Here is a 20,691-nt window from a genome sequence, read left to right on the forward strand (position 1 = left end):
TGTAAAAGAGTGAAGCAAGCAGGCGGGTGTCTTCCCCCGTTAGAGGGCTGGGAACTCCTCCTCACTTTTCTCTCCTAGCTGGGCAGGACCCTTTCCCCTGCCATTTCTAGCCATCCTTTGCTGAGCAGTGAACCCAAGGGGATTTGGTTGCTTAGCCAGGAAATGAATAAAACAGGTCAGGAAAAGAAAGAAAACAGGGTAAGGAGGCTCACTGCTTTAGTTTATTGAGCCCAGGGAGATTTCCATAAACCACATGGTATCAGGTGTAAAAGCAATGAAAGATGATAACCAGCGTGGAAGAATGAAGCAGCCCAAAACTTCCCCCAGCCCAGTGAGTCTCCAGAAATGTTGGAGAGGCTTAAACTGCAATTTTGTGTGTACCAGCCCCTCCACCTCGTTCCTGTCAAGAAGAGGTCCTGATTCACATCATGTGTTTTCTTCCCTTGGACAGGGAGACGACAGCAGACCTTGGGCAGTGCAAGTATCATGGAGAAAAGAGACCTCTGAAGGATGGTTCCAGGTTGGGATTTTAGAGGTTTGTGCTTGAGCGTGGGTTGAAGAGATGGTGTTTTTATTTTTCTTGGTGGTCGATAGTGGAGAGATTGCTGAGTCCCAATGTAACATGATTAGGATCTGGAACAGATTCCCAAAAAGACATGTAGGGACAACTGAATACACAAAGCAGCTTGAATATACCTTCCACCAGAGTTCATCCAGACCCAGATAAAGCTTCTGAAATGGACAGTGTTAATAAAGTACACATGTCTGGAGACCCAAAATACAAGAATAAAGTAGGAGGAAGAGATAAGACTTCCTCCATTTCTTAGAAAAGGAGAAAATGCCAAAAAGTTATCAATTGTTTTCCTGAGAACGTCTCAGCTGGACAAGGTTAAGATGATCCCCAGAACCTGACACTTGCAGAACAAGTGGGCTCACTTCATCCATGCCCAAGCAGTTCTGGCATTTCTAGGGACACCTGTAATTCTAAATAGTGCCCTTGGAGGCTAACTGAAAATATTTGGTAGGTGGGCTAGAGTGGGGTTTTATTATGTGGTTAGGTTTGTGTTGCTTTAAGCATTAATTTTGCCTGGCAAAGGAGTCTGTAGTACTGGGAACGACACCTTTACTCTACTTAGATATGGAGACTGAAAATCAGCTGGGAATGGCAAAAGGCCATTGTCTGTTATGGCAGATAGAAATGAACTCTGAATTAAAAGTCTCTTTTGTTTGTTTTGGTCCCAAAATAACTGAACTTGGCATAAGGCCTGATTCCCTAAGAATGAGTGCTCAGCAGTTTTTTGACTCTCAGGCTGTCAGAAGGAAGCTGTCCGAAATGCAAACTGTACCTGTCTGAACATTGGTTTGCCTTATTTCCCTTTTGTACTTTGTGCGTCTCATTCTTCAGGCAGCTTTCCGGAGCAGAGTTACTCTTCCACTTGCTCCCTTTTGCCTCCTGCTGAGTCAATTCCTTTATTTTCCACCATTATTTGTACTGTAGTCACTCCTAGAGTCTGGGGGAGCTTCCTCAGGAGTCTCCTTGTCTCCTGAGCTGACTGCCAACTCTCCCACTAAAGCTTTTCATTCATTGTTATAAAGAAGAATACAAAGCCAGAAAAGTGCACGGTGATACCCATTCAGGTGCCATTACCCTGTAATTCCTTCAAAGCCCTAGATGCATTTCTAGTCGCTGAGAAGTGCTGGAGTGGGGAGCCTGTGGACTAAATTGGTGCTAGCACATGAAAGAGAAGCAAGCGCTGTGGCCTGGCATTGGGCACCACGTTCTGGTTTTGGTTTGGACACTGACTCACGTGGTGAGCCCAGGGAAATAATTTCCCTTCTCCGTACACCTGTTTCCACTCCCCACCTCTAATTGTCTCTCTGTTTAGACAAGGAGCTCTTCAGGACGCAGCCCGTCTCTCGCTGCATGTACGTACAGCGTCTCAGCACAATGGAGCCTTGTCTCAGCTGGGGCCTTAGGTGTTCAAGTAATACAAACAAGAATAAAAGGTATGCCCAGACAGCAAGGCAAGCTTCCCAGACTTGCTGCCCTGCGAGCAGTCTGAAACCTGATGTGCTGGGAGCTGTCTCTGTTCCCAGTCCTTGGCTTCTCTCAGCCAGCCAGCAAAGCGTTACCCAGTTCCAATTACAATGGTGAGGTGAACTGGCACACTCCCAGTTCCACTGGGAACCAGTGTGAAATCACTAAACTCATTTTGTAAACTCAAGCAGTGCCTGATAGGAACCTCCATCCCACACAGCTACGGACCTGCCTGGAGCTGCGCCACCTCCCTGCAGGTGAAAAGCTCCTTACGTCAGCCCTGAAGCTCAGAGCCATCTCATCCCACTCCCAGCCCACACTGCGTAGGCTTGAGCCTGCTCCAATTTGCCAGCAGAGAAACGAGCAAAGCCATTTTCTCCTTTCCACCCTTGTCTGAGGAGGTGTGTACATGCCTCTCTGGCGTTTCTTCTTGTCTGCTGGCTTCTGCAGAGCCCCTTCATCCCATTGTTTGTTCGTTCCCTGCACTCCATCCCATCTTTTGTGTTCCTCCCTGGTTGATGCAGCATCTTGCTGGTCCTGCTTCACACTAAGAAGAGGGGTATTAGATGGATTCCCCATAGAGTATAAATTGAATGGAGAGAAGTGGCTCGCTTCCCAGCAATAATTTATCTGATTAAAAAAATACTCCCCTAACTCCCCTTCCTCTCCTGGTTCTATGCCCCCTCCAAAAAGAACATTGGCACTCAGGCTGCTGTTTGAACCGTACTATTCAATTGCTGGAAGGGGGGATTTTGATTGGAAAATAACTGCCAAAAGACATCTCTCTGGGGAAAAGAAGCGTGAGCTCTGAAATGTGGAACATGGGTTGTTGTATGGAGGAGGCAGAGAGAGTAAATAATTCTGAGTCAAGTACCTCCATGATTTCTACCTTTGCCCTCACCTAACAAACATCTTACACAGACGCTCACAGGTGCACATGCACAAGCTCACACACGTGTGCCCCCGCACCCGCATTTCATAGGAGCTGTTAGCAGTAACTCCATAGCACAGCAAGCTGTTCCTGCTGTTCGCTTTCTCCTCTCTTTTTTTTCTGCCTTCATTCAGGGCTGTTTCCAAATAAAAGGAGAAATCTGCCTCATAAAATTTTTGTCTTCTTGTTTGTTACCTGTGTGGATTTTATTCCTTTCAAATCAGGGCCATCGAGGCTGGTGATTTTCTTCTCCTTCCAAGGCCGACATTCCTTTTCTTGCATAAGCTATTATAACTGGGGAATGGAAAAGGCGCCGTGACACCCCTCTTCATCACAACAATGCAGCGTAGGTGACCTGAACTGTGCTTTTCTGCCCATCTGTATTTCACTGTTGCCTTTTTCTTTGTGGGAGAGAGGCAGGTATTTAACATTTCATACTACTCCCGCAGTATGCAGTGATTTATAGCAGGAGCTACCTTATTAATGTCAAGGGCAGGATTGCTACTACTGCCGTTCAGGCTGCAAGAGCATATGAAAATCACTTAGTTAGCTGTGGCATGATCCCAGCACCGAGGGCTGTTGGCTGATGGACATTCCGCTCTCTGCTCGCAGTCTCCGCCGAGTCTGCCTCCTGGTTTCTGGGCCAGTGGGTGAAACGTGAACAGGCCCATTCTGAGCTGGAGCTTTTCAGCCTCAGAGCAACCTTACGCCAGTCGCCAGGGCTCAGATTTCCTTGCCTTTTGACAGGAGTACTGTTCAGATGAAACCCCTCTCTGCTTCTTCTGCAGGATTTACACTGCCACAAGTCTTCATTTTTTCCAGATGTTTTACCTAATAAATCAAGGAGTCTCATCAGAGGATTTGAATCCAAAAGCTGTTACCATGACTTCAAAGGCACAGGCTGGAGTGGAGAGAAGCAGCGCAGACATGTTATACCACTCGCTAGTAACCGATCATGGAAATACACTCTGGTTCCAGGATTTTTTCCTCTGGATACCAAACTTACACTGTGATTAAATAAAATGGTGCTGTGTTCCTTCAGCCAGCCTGCACTTAAATGAGTTGAGCTGGAGCACTCGCAGGCTGTGTGGCTGGCAGTAACCGAGGCTGGGGCTGGTCCTGAGCAGAGGTGAGCTCTGCCAGCCCCTGCTCAAGATCAGGGACTGTTCACTCGGGTTTGAACTGTCTCTCTCTTTCCAGGTCACTACGCTGCTGTGTATTTTCTCTCTCTGCTGGTTTAAGTGATTCCGCTGTAAAGGATTCAGATGTCCATTCGTATTCCTCAGATGCCTGGGAGAGAAAAAGATGAAAAGAGTCACATGGCTGCAAAATGTGATTGTGATTATTCATACTGGTTTGTTCCTTGATCAAGAATGTTACTATTTTTTTTATTTATTTATTTATTTTTAAAATACAGTGAACCCTTTCTTTTTATGGGGTCATTTTCTTTCACCATTAGATTTCTGAAGATAAATGCTCTGGTGTTTTGAGAAACTGTTATGTGTGTGTTTCTGATTGCTTGATAGCTCGGTGTACTGAAGGATAATGTAATGAAGCTGAAGACAGAAAAGATGCTTCTGTGGGTAGGTGAGCTGAGGACCTACAAGGCTGGATTTTGGTTCTGTGCTTTCCTGAAAAGCACTGGCCTGGCTCCAGCTGTACCCAGTGCTGCTCATCAGAGATGTCTGGCTGAGGCTGGGTTCTGCAGCAACTTCCTCTGGCAGCAGTGCCCAGGTAAGCTGCTCTTCTTCACCCCACCTGGTCTTCCTGGTCTGTGCAGATAGCTGTAGGGTTTCACGCTAAACAGTTTCCCAGCTGGATTTGTCTCACCACAAACAGTTGCGTGAGCAGGACTGAGTAGGTGGTGCCAGGTGAGGAACAGGCTGCTGGTATCGGGGAGGAGAAGGTGCTGTGTCTGTGGGCAGCCCCTTCAGCCATGAAGAGAGATGCCCAGGTTAAATGTTGTGTTTCAAGAGAGTTTTTGGACTGTCTCCTTCACAGGGCTGCCCTACGCTACCTTGCTGCAAAGGCATGAGGAGCAGAGGCTGTGACAACCGCCTGAGGGTGCCTACAGCAGGTGATGAGAGCAGAGACTTTGGCTTGCACTGCCTGAGGGTTCTGGTATGTGAATAAGTTGTCGCTGTGGGGCTGTCGAGGGAGGTCTAAGCTAAGCCTGCCTTGTGCTGGTGGTAGGTTAAAAGCATGTGGAGGGCTCTTACTGCAAAGCAGATGTGTGGAGAACTGCTTGCAGGCCAGATCTCGAAGGGAAGTGGGAACTGTAGCACTTGAAGTGCTGTGAAAATACTGTGCAGCCCTCAGTAGATGCTGTAGTTATGTAAAGCAGAGTTGGGACATAAATTTACTCCAATTAGACCATATTCGGTGTGCCCCAGGCAGCAGTGAGCAAAAGGGCATTTGGTTCTGCGACGTGTTTAACCAGATCCCACAGGCTTTCATGAAGGATGTTTCAGAGAAGGTTGTTTCCTTCCACATTCTGGTGGAGGGTTGTCAGAGTGGGAAGAACCATCCCCTCTGTTGTAGTGATGTGTTCAGGCTGAAAAACAACCTCATCTAAATCATAATAATAACATAACCGTTACTGTGATACAGTTTGTTCCTGCCACAGACTTTAGAAAAATTGCTGCTTATCTTCCCTCCCCCAAGACGCTGAGGCCCAGCACCCCAAACTGTCATGACTGCCTGGGATTGGTGACATCTCGAATGATAAGTGTTGGATCATCAGAACAGAGTGGGAGCAGCACAGCTTGGCTTTGGGAGCCAAAAATAGGTACTATCATTCTGAGCTGAAGCCTCCCTTCTCTTTCCCAGCCCTGCCGGGTTGGCACATGCAGCACATAATCACAGTGTTCACATCGTACCAGAGAAAAACCACATTCCTAAAGCAAGCAGTGCGTTAAGTAGTGGCCGTGCTTTGGAGGCAGAGTGTATTATACATGGATCCTAAATTAGTGAGCATCAGTGATGGTGGTTTGCAGATTTTCTACGGGCAATAGCTATGGAAAGGAGTAGAGCTCATCTGCTCACTGCACTGTGGAAAAGCATCAGGGATGTTCAGAGGCATGCTGGAAAATAGGGAGCTTGAATTCCTTTCACTGGACAGCTGCTCAAATACTTGGAATGGAATGACTGAGTGATGAATGTAGCACATTCGATTTTTCTCTGCATCTTTTCTCTCTTTTATTCTGTAGCTTTGTGCATCTCAGTCATGCTTTCACGTTTTTTTTTAGGTCTACTTACTGGAGTAAGTATTTGTCCACTTCTGCCAACCCTCAAAAGCTACATTTCATTAAAAAAAAACCTGATTATTCATGAAGGGTGAAGTTTGATTCACAAAGATAACACTCTTTGAAGGTGTCTGCTCCTTTGGTAGTGTCTGATTTAAATGGGTTCCATTTTAATATGTCTGCTATGCTGTTCTCAAGGCCTCACAAGGGCAGAGGAATTGTGTGGGGCCATATAAATCAGGGTTTGTCACAGGGATGTCAAACACAACTGCACCATGGGATGTTAATAGTGAGCAGGCAAGTAATCCAAAGCAAGTCAGAACCAACTAACAAAAACCACAAAGCTAATCTGTCTGGCTCTTGACACTTCTCAAAAATGCAGTGTCTGCACACTCAGATTGTGTTCCGGGAGAAGCTTGGGTGTTAGACTGATCCATATCATGTTTTCAAAGCGCTCCGGTAATAGAATGAGTAGCTTTGGTGGAACATCTTTAGTTCTCAATTTTTCCCAGCAGGAAAGATCTAAAAATTAAGCTCTATGAGCACATCACCAGGCGAGGTCTCTTCCTGCTTGCTGACATGGAGCTCAGTCCACAGGATTCATGCTCAGCTAAAGCAGTGGTGATCAGGCCACCGGACACACAGCAAGGGACTTGTTGGATTTAACTTCCATTGAAGAGTTTATCACTGCACAGAGGAGGAAAACTCCAAGTCTTTGTGCATGCAAATAAGAGTTCCCTCCTTTCCCAGCAGCACTTTGTGGGCAGATTGGAGGGCAGCCAATAAAATTTATCCAGACTGAGAAATATAAAAACCCTTTTAGTGCACACTTGAGGTGCAAACTCTCAAGCGGTGTTTCCTTGTGGATGCTTGACCACAGAGACACTGCACGCACCAGACCCTTTCTCTGGCAACATTCATTCAATACGGCTGCCACAGTGGGCCCCGTGTTGCATCTCATAGCCAGGTTCTTGCAGGTTCTGGTGGACACTTCTATGTGCAGATCATTTATGTCTGGGTTCATTGTGAGTTAAGTCCCAAGACTCCAGCTCAACTGAATTCCTCTTGGAGCCTATGGGAAGTGCTGGAATCAGGAGTGATTTGGCTTCTTGGTGTGCAGCCTTCGGAGAAGGTGCCAATGCATGTGCTTTCCCCCTTCCTCAATCCCATTGTAAAGGAAGCCTTGAGCACACCAGGTTTTCGGAGGTTTATAGTCTCTCCTTCCACCACCTGCTCTTGTCTTTAAGGGTCAAGGTTGCAGGATGAGTCTGGAAGGCAGGTTTGTGGGCACAGAGTGTGTGATGAGGGGACACAGTTTTCTTTCCCAGAATGATCACACAATCTTTGCAACTTTCCAAAACTCTTATAATCCAGAATGAGCTCCTGAAAAGTACTGTGCTTTCTAGCTTTAAAATGGGCCACAAGGCTTCCTCTGTACAGAAGGAATTCCAGACAGTGGAAAGTTTCAGGAACTGAACATGGCTTGTGAAACGGGCTCTTGGATGATCACGAGTCCATCGGACTGCACACACATGCAAGCATATGTGCCTGCAAGCACATACCATTGTGGTTTCTGTATTAGCTTTTGTTATTTCTCAATATCCCCATTAATATTTAATGTATTTATCTTGGTTGCTGGTAGTAAGAGCAGTGAAAGTGCTGACGGTGGTGCCCCCCTGGGACATGATGTTGGCTTGAGACAACTCAACATTTTTGTGTGGGACTGCAAAAAAATGTTCTGCCCAATACCCTCCAGCCCCAAGAACATTCGTAGCTTCTCTGTCGAGCTTCTGTAAGGACAGAGCTGATAGGAGGACTTCTGTGTAGATGAATGACTTGACATTTCCAAATATTATTTCTTTTCCAGGACTTCTGGGTACTTAGAAGCTATTTGAGTTGTACCTCTTCCTAGTAAGGATTTCAGCTCAGTTTTACACCTAGATGGAATCACAGAATCACAGAATGGTTTGAGTTGGAAGGGATCTTAAAGATCACCCAGTTCCAGCCTCCTGCCATGGGCAGGGACACCTCCCACTGGATCAGGGTGCTCAAAGCCCTATCCAGCCTGGCCTTGAACACCTGCAGGGACTGGGCAGCCACAGTGTCCTTCTGAGAGTCCAGACCAAACTCTGAAAGTCCGGACCAAACAGATTGGCATAATGGTGGTGCCCTTATAGCTTTTAGGAAGACAGTAAATGGAATGGGAAAAGCGTAGTCCTGGTAGGGAGGGCAAGCTGGGTGAAAACCAGAGGGTGCTGCAGATCCCAGCTGGTGGCTGGTGAAGGGTGCCGCATGCTCCAGGGAAGGGGAAGCACCACAGCTGTGATCCTTCGGGTGCTGGGCTGTGTTGAGACAGTGACCAAAATGATTGTGGGGGAACGATGGGTCAGGGAACACTGAGGTGCAGCTGGATAACACCAGAGATTAGCCAGTGGGGTTTGTGTCTCCCTTTGGAATCAGGTCAAGCAGAGTCCTACTTTCTCCCCCTAAGCAAAAGGGGAAGTTTAGGAAGTGGCGGCTCTCAAACGCCAGCTTGTCTGGGGGAGCTGAGAGTACTGTAGGGCAGAGGAGAAGATGCTCTCAGACAGACTCTATGCACACACAGGTGCCCTCCAGCCTGGTGCACAAAGCTGGATTTTGCCTTTGTGAACATTTGCCAATTATAACATACCACGTGTGTCAATAGTGCCTCTAACTTGCCTTAATACCTTTTTATGAGAATAAAAATTGTTCTTATATGGTGCTTTTCATGCTTGAGGCAGTTCAAAGCGCTTCACTAAGCACAGTAATGAGTTAGATCTGGGGAGCACAGTGATTGCGTAGGCAAATACATGGACTACTATGTGCTCTGCAATAATTCACAGAGCTGCCAGTGCTAGGAACTGTTTTATTTATTGAAGGGAGGAATGTTGGCTGGATCTCATGGTTGTCCTCTAGATGATTTTAATGATCTTTAGCTTTTACAGAGAAACTGGAGCCCAGAGACCTTGCTTGAGGAATGACGTAGCTGTGCAGCGCTGAGGCTGCTGTGCCCACTGAGGTGAGGGGCCCGAGATCAGCTGCAGCCCTCCAGCCCAAGATTTACCTTTCTCAACATATTACATCTCTGGAAATCCTCTCAGTGCCTTCAGGCTGGTTCTGTTATTTCACGTCCTCTTTCGCCTTAGTTATAGGTATAAAATAGAAGCTATATTTGTGTGAGACCTTCCATGCCGAGGTCTCAAAGAGGGATTACAGAGTTTAACAGTGACACTATGAAACACTGTGGAAGTCTTGCTGTTTTTGCAGAAATAAAGGGAGATTTAAGGCCAGATGCAAGCAGACATCTGAAGTGAAACTTACCCAGAATTTAGTCACCTTAGCCCAAAGTCCTGATCCTGAAAAACCTGCTCTCAGCTTTCTCAGCTGCAGGAGCTGCCTGTGTACTGCAGACTCTTCATTTTCAGTGTTTAACTTCTTCCTGTGCCTTCTCAAAGGCACTTGGGCTATGTCAGCCAGACAGACCTTTCTTCTAACCTGCTGGGAAGACTGGCTGGGATTTCTCCCTAAAACACTTGGGGCAAAATGAATTGGTCTGGTGGAGGAGGGCAGTGGCTGCTTCCACTGGCCTGCCTGTCTGTGCTGGTAGATACCCTGTAAATGAGTGCATCATGAGGAGTCCCGTCCTCGGAGTGAATCCATGTCTTCTTCTTGTCCTTTTACCTTTTCTAGAAAAGGCCAAATGATGCCCAGTATCTGTCCGTGAGCTTCTCCGGGTGCATAGTGAGGGCTGCGACACACTTCCTACTATTAGATTGGCCTTGGTGGGAAATCTGCATTATCCACTTCTGCACTACAGCAATATTTCTCCAAAGGGAGATGGCTTTTTCCTATCGTTGTATCATGATTCTGTGATTACAGAAGCCCAATTAAGATTGCAAGTGGAGTCAAACAGGAAGACGCTGCCCCTCTGGGTGTTGTGTCAGGCTACACATCTGCAGAGTCTCGATACTTACACAGTGAGCCGACCTGTGCAGCTTGACTCTGTCGGGCTGTTCAGTGATTTCAGCCCACTGAAGTGCTTGCCTTCACAGCATAGGCTCTACCCTTTAGTGTCCCCTTTGCACACCACAGCAGTGGAATTTATCCAAGCAGTTAAAGAAACAAATTCCCTTGGCATTTGCCATGCCCCAGGAAACATTCCATGCTCAAGGATAGCCTTAAAACTCCTCCATAAGCTCCTACGAGGCCACTTATGCTGCAGCCTCCCGGGAACAAAGACAATTTGCATGACTTTTCAGCATCTGCCTGTCTAGTGATTTGTGTGTTAACTGAGAATAACAGTCATTACCTCTTTGGAGTTCAGGGCAACAGAGGGTTTCAAACTGGATTGCAAAAAGGGCAACCCCACTGACATGAGCAGAGCTGGTCAATTTGGAGTGTAAACAGCCCCTGACTTAATAACAATTTACTTCTTAGCAATGGCAGAGGTAAGGAGAGGAGGGCATGCTTCAGGCTTCTCTGGAATGGCACAGGGGTGAGCAGCTTGAATTGTCCAGAGCAAAACTACACCCAGCTCAGACTGCAAGTAAAGACCAATACTATCTGTAATTGAAACCAGACGGAACCTTTGAGTAGGCAGCCTCCCAGTGTTTTACAGAAAGTAAAGGGCTTTTTGTATAAGCATTAATCTTTATGCCTCACTAGGGTCATAAGTGTTTGAAAGAGTGCAAGGAGAGAATTCAGCTCAGTCAGCACCAGTCTGTAAAGATCTATTTCCAGTTTTGTACTTAATTCTGTCTATCTGGGGGCAATTAATTAGCTCCTTTCAGTTTCCCTGTGAAGATCTGTATGTTAAGCCTACTGAACGCTCTTGCACATAAAGATCTGTCATTGATTGCTTGGGCAGCTAAATTGGGTAGACAGTTCACTACTCAAAGGAATCTTAACTTTGCATCCTTTTCTGCTGGGGCAGGAATACTGGGGATGACTTCAATCTTACTGTAATCTCCTTGTACACATTGGTTTTCTAATTTCATGCCTAGGTATGACATTTCCATTACAAAGGCGTATTGTTGGTTGAGCTCTGCTGGTCTTGGTCTTTCAAAAGCTGATCAGAGCTTTTGGTCATGTGCTTCCACTCTCTTCCCACAGAACAAAACATGATCTCCACAGATCCTAGGCTATCAAAGCCCCTGAAACAGTTCAAGTGCCAAACGCAACCCAAACAGCAGCCTGAGAAAATTATGTCTCCCATAGGGGCTGTTGAATATGCACAAAGGTATGATCTGTTTTCCTAACGTGCCTGTCAGAACCCTGCTGATGCCTCCAGCAGAGAAAAATATTTGGCATAGGCCATTTCCCCCCCAATTTTACTCCTTGCAGGAAACGGAATATGTACTTTTCCTACATGTTTATTTGTGCTGAACTGTAATCACAGAGGGTTGCATTTTTTCCCCTTTCTCTCGTGACCCATGAGTGTCTGCTTGCTGTCAGTTCTGCAGTTCCTCTTACCTTTCACAGAGCTGTAAGCCTTTTCACCCCTTCCTCTGCTCTCTGCTACACTCCACATAAGAATTCCACCTAGGAGATGAGCGTTAGGATGGGTGGGCTGCATTCAGGTTTACTCAGCACCCTGTGCAGGCCTCTCTGCTTGTTTTAATATCCTCACTCTCTTCTTCAGGTACCCTGCTCAAGCTGTTCCAATGGGAACAAGGCTCCTCAACACAACCATGTACGCTGCTGATTTGTCAGACCGTCTCTTTTGCTGCGTGCTGTTCCCCCATACATTTAACAATGGATTCCTTTGGACAGACAGAAGATCCCCGCCGTAAGTGCTGCCTTGGAGCAGTTTCACTCCCTGCTCAATTTCAAGGATACATTTGTAGCTTTTTTTGGGGGGGTAATTAAGTTCGTAGCACTGCATAAGCTGGTGCACAATTTATACTAATTAACATCCATTTACCTTTCAGGCTGTGATTTGCTCACCCTCTGCTACAGAGTCACCCCACCCACCCCTGGCCCAGGAAGTACTCTGAGTGCAGATGTCACCCACTGATCGCTGCGTTGACACACATTCTTGGTATCATTGCTTGTAGCCCCTTTTCCTGAAGGCAGGGACTGGTTTCTGTTGCTCGCCCTACTGTTCTGTTCCATGGTGCGGGTGTTTTGCAGACTGCTTCTGACTACTACAGATCTCTGCCCTACTCCCTTCTGTTGTAGACTTTTGGATTATTGTATCTCTCTTCTCTCAGTCAACTTCAGTATAGACACGGTGACTTCCCAGTGGTGTTCTAACTGATCAGTTCACTGACTTCAGACTCTCAGATTGAAAGTGGTCTCCAAGCGAGCTGCTGTGGCCCAGCACATTCCGTGCTGGACTCATGTTAATTGAGAATAAAAAATCTACTTTTGAGTGGTTTGTTCCAAAACCCAGTCAAGATCTGACCTGTCACCTGAGTTCAGTTAGTCTTTCAACACTGCAAATAAGCTATTCAGGTGAAAGAGTCGCAGAACTTTCTGTGTTCAGTCCTTCTGTACATACATCACATCTGTCATTTTTAGGTGGAGTGCAAGATTTTTTACATTTGTCACTTCTAACGCCGTTCATCTCCTTCAACTGAAAACAAGTAAAACCTTTCATGTGTCAGAACTGACCGTAGCCGACTACAAGACTGACTTCTTAATTCTTCTGGTTTGGCAATTGCTCACTGTGAGGTATTTGCCTCACTCAGTGTCAGAGTTCTCACCGCTCCCTTCCGGCAGCAGGAGCCTGTGCTCAGCATATACTTCTTTGGGAGACTTCTGGAAGCACCGTACCCAAGGACTATGACATTTGCCAGAAATTGGCACTTAATACTTAAAAAGGGAGAGAGAATAAGAGCATAGGAGGGTCAGGTGAGGTTTTTCTTCCTGGTGTCTTTCACTAGTACCTCTTTATAGCTTTCTTTTTAAGCTAAGCATAATATGTGACTTCTGCTCTTTAGTAAAAACACACATTAACAGCATTAGTAGCAGTAAACATCAAAAGCATGATAGTAATACTATTTCTTGTCATTCCCCTATGCTGCCTTCTCCAAAAGCAGTACTTCCTAGAGTGACCTGGCAGCGTGAGAAGTAATGTCTCACCATAGGTACTGCGATGACAACCCCAGCAGGACCAGATGAGTGCTACCTGATATCTGGTGAGTGGGCTAGAGGTCAGAAGGAAAAAGACGGACTCCCATTGGAGAGGATGGTTTAGAAAAAAACTATCAGACTGTGGAGCAAGCATCAGCCTGAAAGAGGGTTATAGAGGCAGATTGCAGCCATTTGGGGCTAGGAAAACATTAGATTTGTGAGAAAGCTTTTCTTCCCTTGTCAAATATATCTTTTTTGTTACCTGCCTCAGAGGGCTCGCATCTGAAAAATGCCATTTCTTTCCTTCATAGAATGTAAATGTTCATTCCAGATGATATAGACATAAACCTCGATTTCTTCTTAGCCTTCTCTGTAGGTTTTTGAACATGATATGAGAGTCTGTTTGAGAAATGGATTTCTGGTTGAATACACACACTTCTGTACTTTCAGAAGTGAAAGGTACTTCTGATAGCCTTACCCTCTTTCTCTACCAATTCCCCATTTCTAGCAATGTAAATTTGTTCCAAACATCTAAATTCTCTCCAATGTTTGGTAGTGATCCTTTCTAACTGAATTCCTTTGGGAATGTGAAGGCATCTTGCAGTTACACAAAATGCCCGCTGCATGTATTACATGAATATTTTCAGATTTCTGTAGAGCACATACCTCCCACTGCAGTGAAGGAGGATGAGCCATTTCAACCATTGGCCTTCCAAAGAGCATCTCCCCAAACACGTACTAGTGGAGCAGAAAGCAGATGAGCCACAGCCTCAGCAACACTTAGGATATGGCATTACCGAGGCACTAGAAGGCGGATTAGGACTTTCGCCTCTTTTTGGGCCAGGCCAGTCAATGGGCAGTGATGTTCAAACCCCACTGATCTCTATTGATATGAACAAGGTTTCCTGCAGTTCCGTCTGTTCTGTTTAGTATCTCCAAATGTCTTTGTGTCTCACTTGGACACAACGTCACATTCTGACCTCTTTGAAACTCATTTCATATTTCTTAGAATCAATAAACTTCAAATGCAGTAGCAGAAATACCAACCAGTCAATAAGACCAGTCAAGTTGTGTTAGAAGCAAAAGTGGTGTGTTGTAAGGCAACATTTTTGTAAGGAACTGTGATTCAGGCATATTTGTTGTTTCAATTAGTCTGATTTAGTGGCTCAGTCAGGGGGCTGCAGCCTGTAGCACTCAGACTATAATTTGATTTCTAAAACTGCCATTCAGATACTAAGGATATAAAAATATGTGGTAAAACCATATTGTGACAGCAGACGTATAGATCCTGATGTGTTTGACATGCAGCGTACCTGTCAGGAGGAGACAAGGGTTCATGGCATGAGCACCCACAGTTTATATCCCATCAGAATTGCATGTTTTGCTCTCCTGGCTTTGATCACCAGTCCCCTGGGAGGAGCATAGAGGGTGGCAGAATGGTGGTGTTTTTCCAGAACTGTTGCCCTGAAGGAATGTTTAAACAAAGAAAGAAAGTAAAATTAATGTGTGTGAAAAGTGCCAGATTGACAGCTTTAGTGAGTAAAGCACTCTACCTATTTGAAGGCTACCCACGTTTTATCTGCTGGAGCTGTCAGCATAGCACCATTCCTCAGCACAAAATGTATTCTTCTCTATTTAAACTGTCCTTGTGTCTCCAAATTGCTCAGTCCTGCATCTGAGAAAGGTTCAGACAGCGCTAATGGGGGTAGGAAGTTGGACTGCTGAAAGCTAGGAAGAAATGCTGGCAAATTTGCCCTGGTTTTGGAGATGCTTCAAATTTGCAAGAGGCTAGAAATGATTTAGAACGAAAATTTATGCAGAACTATTCAAGGCGTAGCTCTGCGTTCCAGCTAGAAACTGCTGGGAACAGACGCTTGTGTCTCTCCTTAGCAAATCAGGGCTGTATCACTGTTGTTGCTCTCTGGAAAGAGACCTCCATGCTCTCCTCTGAGATCTACATCACCAAGGGCTTGCCTGGACTTTTGCAGTGTGTCCTGGTGCTGTCCACATTCCCCTCCTTGCTCGACAGGAAGGTGCTTTGAGAGACACCCATGGTCGTGGTGCACAGATGATGTGGCAGGAGATTGCTGGCAAAAGACAAGTCCTCCAGGGCTCCAGGCAGCCTTCAGTGGCCCCTTGTGCACTTGGGGAGTGGAAACCATGTCTGAATGAGGTCTTCGATCTCTTCCTTCATGGAATCAAGTTATTTAACTTACTGGATAGAGTAAAATTAGGTCTCTGCACTTTTATGCATGGCTAAATGTACATGTAAAACTGCACAGTGAGATCTTCAAAGTATCTGACAGGTGAACCTGAAGATCTGTTCTGAAAAGTTTAATTTTGCAACTGTTTTAGCCTGTCCCTTTTTCGGATGAACTAGTAAAAATGAAGACGTTCAATCTTTCTTCCACGAAAAATCCATTATATTTATTGGAAATCCCTTCACAGCATTTGAAAGGGTGATGAGGGTTTGCAGAGCATTCCAGCACGAGGAAGCAGATCCAAGCCTCTAACTTTAAGGGGCTGCCCGAGAAGTGTATGATTGCTCTTTACAGCAAGCAGGACTCCACTCCTGTCCTCCCCTACTGTCCAATGTCAGTATTCTTTCCAGTTTCTGCAGATCATTGTCACTGTCCTCACTACATCATAATAACTAGGGGTGCCAATGGTTTTGAACTACTACATGGATGGACTAGGGTAATTTTGTTCATATTTACCATTCTATCACAAAACTACCCTACGCCTCAAGTTTCTGCTGTTTAAAGCAGAGGGATGCTTTAGCCACTGTTTTCAAACAGGCTGCTGGAATCATTATGTATGTATATTTGGTTTTAAACACCTAAAGTAGCCTGAAGACACAAGCCAGCCAAGACAGACCACCAACTGCAAAGGACATTGTGGGGTTGCAGGTGTTGATGCAACAGTCCAATCTATCTCTTCTCAAGTTCTATGCATGAGACTTGCTCATCTAGCTCCGGCTGATCCATTTGGGTCTCATGCAGGTGGCTTTTGCTTTCCACTTCCAGGACTCCACAAACACAGCTGATCAGCCCCCCCAGCCAGCGGATGGGTCCCAGTGCTGTAGAGAGATGTGGATAGTGCTGCGTAGCCACCGGGCAGTGTGCCTTGGCCTCTTCTGTCATGTGAGCCAAGGGTGTACGGGTCTGGGTGTGTGCAGGGAAATGGGAAGCAACTGGCATGTGCCAAGGATGAGGGGAATGAAGGATTCCAGCCGTACAACCCAACACATTAGCTGTGCCTATCGCATAACAAAAAACCTGTGAGTGGGCTGTGCTGCTGTTGGCAACACACCACACTGAGCAAGGGTGAGGCTTAATGAGCGTCTGTAAAGTGTGCTGAGATCACTAGGAGCAATGGAAGGTGTATTTTCCAGGCATCTTCTGTTGCTGGTCTAAGATTGTTTCTTTGATTTCCCAAGGCCAGAGGCAAATGACTGTCTCTATGTGCTAAGTATCAATTCTCTTCTTTGGTTTTAGCCTTTCTCCTCTCTACTCTTTTCCTCTCCATTTTGAATTGCTCTCAGACTGCCACGGTCTCACTTCCCTGCTTTTGCTGGCACAGATACCAGGAGAAGATGTGTTTACACAGCAACGAAGTGCCAGGACTCAGGAGATGTGAAACGTGGACTTGCTGCTTTACCTTTAGTGACTCACACCGCCTCTCTGTGGCTCTGCTTTCCTTCTAGCTCCCTGCCAGGTTGACCTTCTGGACTACAGCCTCTCTGGGGAAAGGCCGTGCTTTTATTGTGTGATCTTACGGTGTTAATACAACAGGGCCCAACCTCAGGTAAGACCTTTAGGCACTCTGGTTCTATGAATGAGAACAATATTGTTGGTGTCAGTAATTAACATTCTTGTGGGATTGTTGGAAATGCTTTGGGATAAACACCACCTGGAATTCTCAGCTGGCTTCTGTGGATTTTAAGGTGCAGAGGAGGCTGATCCTGTTCACACGAGAGGGCATGGACCATAAGGCTCTTCTCTTGCTGGATGTGCAGGAAGTCTCTCAGTCCAAAGGTGAGTTACAGTACCGTAGTGAGAAATGGGAAGCTGGAAAAATGAGGGCATTGCCAGTGAGGGAGGAAGAATTGAGACTCAATTATCAGTGTGTCTCCAGCACTGATCTCGCCTGAGCGCAAGGGCTATATGACAACCACCAAAACAGAGACAATTACCAAATTAAGTGTCACTGATAGCACTGTGAATGCCTGTGGCACAGTGTCAGCCCATGACAGGCTTCCGGAGATGAAATCTCACTCTGGTTAACTGAATGGCAAAAAATCCTGTTGACTGCAGTAACATCAGGCTTTCCCCCTTGGGGGTTACCCAGATTTCTCTCCTTTGGAATGCACAGCCAGCCACATCCCACATTATGCACATTCCAATAACAAATAAATTATTCTTTTCCTTTAAAGTGTGGATTGGATTTGGTAAACCCTGCATTTTGGACTCTAGGTTCCCTCTATCTACATCTGAAATCCCTAAATAAACAAACATTGGATTAGACCTCAACAGCTCCCTCCACTCAGCAACTGAAGCCTTTAAAAGCATTTCACACCAACAGCTCAGCGAGTGTTTCGGGCTCTGTTAAGCACTGACTCAAGTGAAGGAACTCCATCTTCCTCTCAAACTTCCCAGGGAACTACCCTTAGTTATTGGAAGGTTATCTGTCTCCATTCATGACCCTCCCTGACTCCAGCGAGGAGGTGGGATTGTTTAGCTGTTGACATCAGGAATGACATCGATATGTGCAGGGGTTAGAGGGTTTCTGGCACATGGCCCACTAACCTAGAATTTGCTCTGCAAAGTCAGGAAGATTACTTTTCACCTCAGAGCAGTTTGCAAAACTACATTGGTGACCAATAAATACGGAAAACTGGGGGAAAAAAAAAATCTAGTCCTGACTGAATGACGAAAGGCAGCATCCCTTGCTGGGCACTATGGTGCTGGAATCAGCACAGAGACCTGTGCAGAAATAATCAAACAGGTCATCGTTGCCAGAAGGTGTCTGTGGATGTAGCTGATAGCTCACGCATACGGGAGGCAGCACAGCGATTAAACTGAAGGTGAGTATCTCACAGCTGTAAGTCTTAAACTTAATGAGCCAGGTCTTTATTCCTGCTGCAGCCTCTTCTTATCCCAAAATTGCCTTAACCAACTGCCAGAGGATGGCCTGGTAATGGGAAATTCTATAGATAACAATAAAGCGGTGTAACAGTTCAGTGTCACCTCACATCCTGCTAAGCAACAGAGAAATGATGATCAGAAAAATGGACACAACCGGAGTGCCCCCGAAGAGTTGAATCCTAATTTCATCCCCCCTCTTGCGGGCAGCAGATAACCCAGTGCAATTTACAGCAGCTCTGAAGCGGCTCCAAGTCTCAGCAGGAGTCAGAAAAGCTCAGAGTCGGCCTCAGGAGTGAGGAGTCGCGAATGCTCAGTGAAGTTGTCGTCATCGTTCCATAACCTTGCTTCTGCACTGAAAAACAGTAGGCTGGTTTGAAATATGAAGCGCTCCAAGCAAAAGACAAGATTTTAATCCCTGAAATGAAGGTCTTCCTCTGGATCCCTCTCTGGAGAACATTGTCTGTCTCCGGTCATCATGCCCAGACTCCCAAAGAAGGTACGTTTTGAATTTAAAGCTGTACAGCGTCAAGGTGTGAATGACAGCATTAAATCTTTGCTGTAAGGCTGAGATATCTCCAAGAGGAGAAAAACACTTTTTCCACTCAACCGTGTAGCAGCGGCTGAGGTAGATGAGGTAAGTATATTGTCTCCAACTATTAAAGGGTGAGGGAATTGTTTAGACACGTATATTTACACATTTGCAGCCTGAAGGTGGGTTTTTTTTTTTAATTCAAGAAGTTCAAAGTTTAGAAATGCTGGCATTAAGGTGGCCCGTGCAACTGTAATTTGTCCCCTTTGTGCACTTGCATTATGAGACACTATTTAATTGTAATTAGATCACACGCTGTTCTTTTGACAGGTTCCCGGCCTCACTCATTGTACAAAATAGTCTGCTCACTAAGTAATAATTTTATTTTCTCCTCGCTCTTCACTGTGTGGCCCGTGCTTTATTTACTGCTCACTATTCAAATATTGTTCTGCAGACAGATTTATTCATTTCCTCCTGGGCTTCTCCACGGTGCTCATCACTATGGTATCCAAATGCTTCACAAACTCTAATTCATTTTCTCAACACTGGTGCAAGAACTGGTATTATCCTCATTTTACAGATGAGGAACTTAGGCATACAGACAGAACAGCAAGAAATATCTTTTAATTGAAGATATACAATTAGAAATACCCACGCCCTGATTTTGCCAGAAAACAGAACATGGCAAAGCATCTAATTTAGTTAAAAGTTGAATAAATGCTCATTTAATGCAGTTATGTCTGCAAGGGCTCTTCACTTTTGCAAATCAGACCTCAAACTGTCAGATCGGGCACCTCAGAAGTGAAGACTGCACAATGAGTGAAGTCTCTGTTTAATGCCCTATGCTTTGCATCCCAGAGGAGCTCGGAGGCTGAAGTCACCCACCACAGCCCCAGCTCCGTACTTCCTTTCCCTGCAGCTCCTCGCAAGGTACATGAAACATCTACCTCTGAATTTGTAGTTAACTTCACTGGAAGTTGTTGAGGCCTTACCTTGGCTCCTTGGCCTTGGTTGGCATCTAAGCCAGGCTTATCCTTTTGCACTGACAGCTTTTATTCTTGTATTTCAGGACTGGGGAATGTTTCATTTTGCAGCCTAACTGCTGTTCCTCTAATACTTGTCCATTTCTCTTCCATTTAAAGATAGTGTAAAAACCGTCCCTGGCTTGACATCGATGCAGGCCATCAACAAGGTGGAAACTCATGCTGTATGAGGAACGGAACAGTGTCCATGCAGTCCAGCACTCACAGGAAAAGGTACGTTCTCATGTTCTCACTTCACATACTTGCTGCCAGTAGAGACAGGACTTTTTTCCAGGTGGTCTGTCTTCCTGTTCCTAAATCCTCACCTTTCTGCTCTGCCTGTCTTCCTCAGCCTCCATCCTTACCATTTCTACATCGCTGTCTCTAGCGGATTCCTTCTTCCCGTTGCCCTTACTGCATCCCACACCCAGCCTCAGGACTGCACAGCCTCCTCCCTTGCCCTGCACCAGCTCTCCTGTCTGATCACTTTAGTCCAGCAAGTCCTCCTTCAGCCTATAGCCGGATAACGTAGTGGTCCTGATAGCCCCAGTTCTCCTGCATGCCCTTCTCCTGGCAATTTGCTCCCATTCCCAGTCTATTTTCAAGTCTCATCCCAGCAGGCTGGCTTCCTGACTCTTGTTATGAGCTTTGCTTTATCCCTCCCTCCTGGCAGACCTACTT

General features: G+C 45.8%; 1 long non-coding RNA gene across 6 annotated transcripts in view; it reads left to right on the forward strand.

The window, feature by feature from the left end:
* The window catches only part of LOC128853390 (uncharacterized), a 38,370-nt gene that overhangs the window by 15,816 nt on the left and 1,863 nt on the right, over positions 1-20,691 (forward strand). For 4 of the 6 annotated variants that reach the window (XR_008451910.1, XR_008451908.1, XR_008451912.1 and 1 more), the window contains exons 4-11: positions 452-4,703; positions 4,971-5,090; positions 5,580-5,757; positions 11,877-12,023; positions 12,166-13,090; positions 13,279-13,377; positions 17,019-17,119; positions 17,259-20,244. This is a non-coding gene — a long non-coding RNA (uncharacterized LOC128853390). The remainder of the gene's footprint in view (positions 1-451; positions 4,704-4,970; positions 5,091-5,579; positions 5,758-11,876; positions 12,024-12,165; positions 13,091-13,278; positions 13,378-17,018; positions 17,120-17,258; positions 20,245-20,691) is intronic. The other 2 variants (XR_008451909.1, XR_008451911.1) reach the window with 2 other exon arrangements.

This window comes from Cuculus canorus, chromosome 12, assembly GCF_017976375.1.
Source record: "Cuculus canorus isolate bCucCan1 chromosome 12, bCucCan1.pri, whole genome shotgun sequence".
Lineage (NCBI taxonomy): Eukaryota > Metazoa > Chordata > Aves > Cuculiformes > Cuculidae > Cuculus > Cuculus canorus.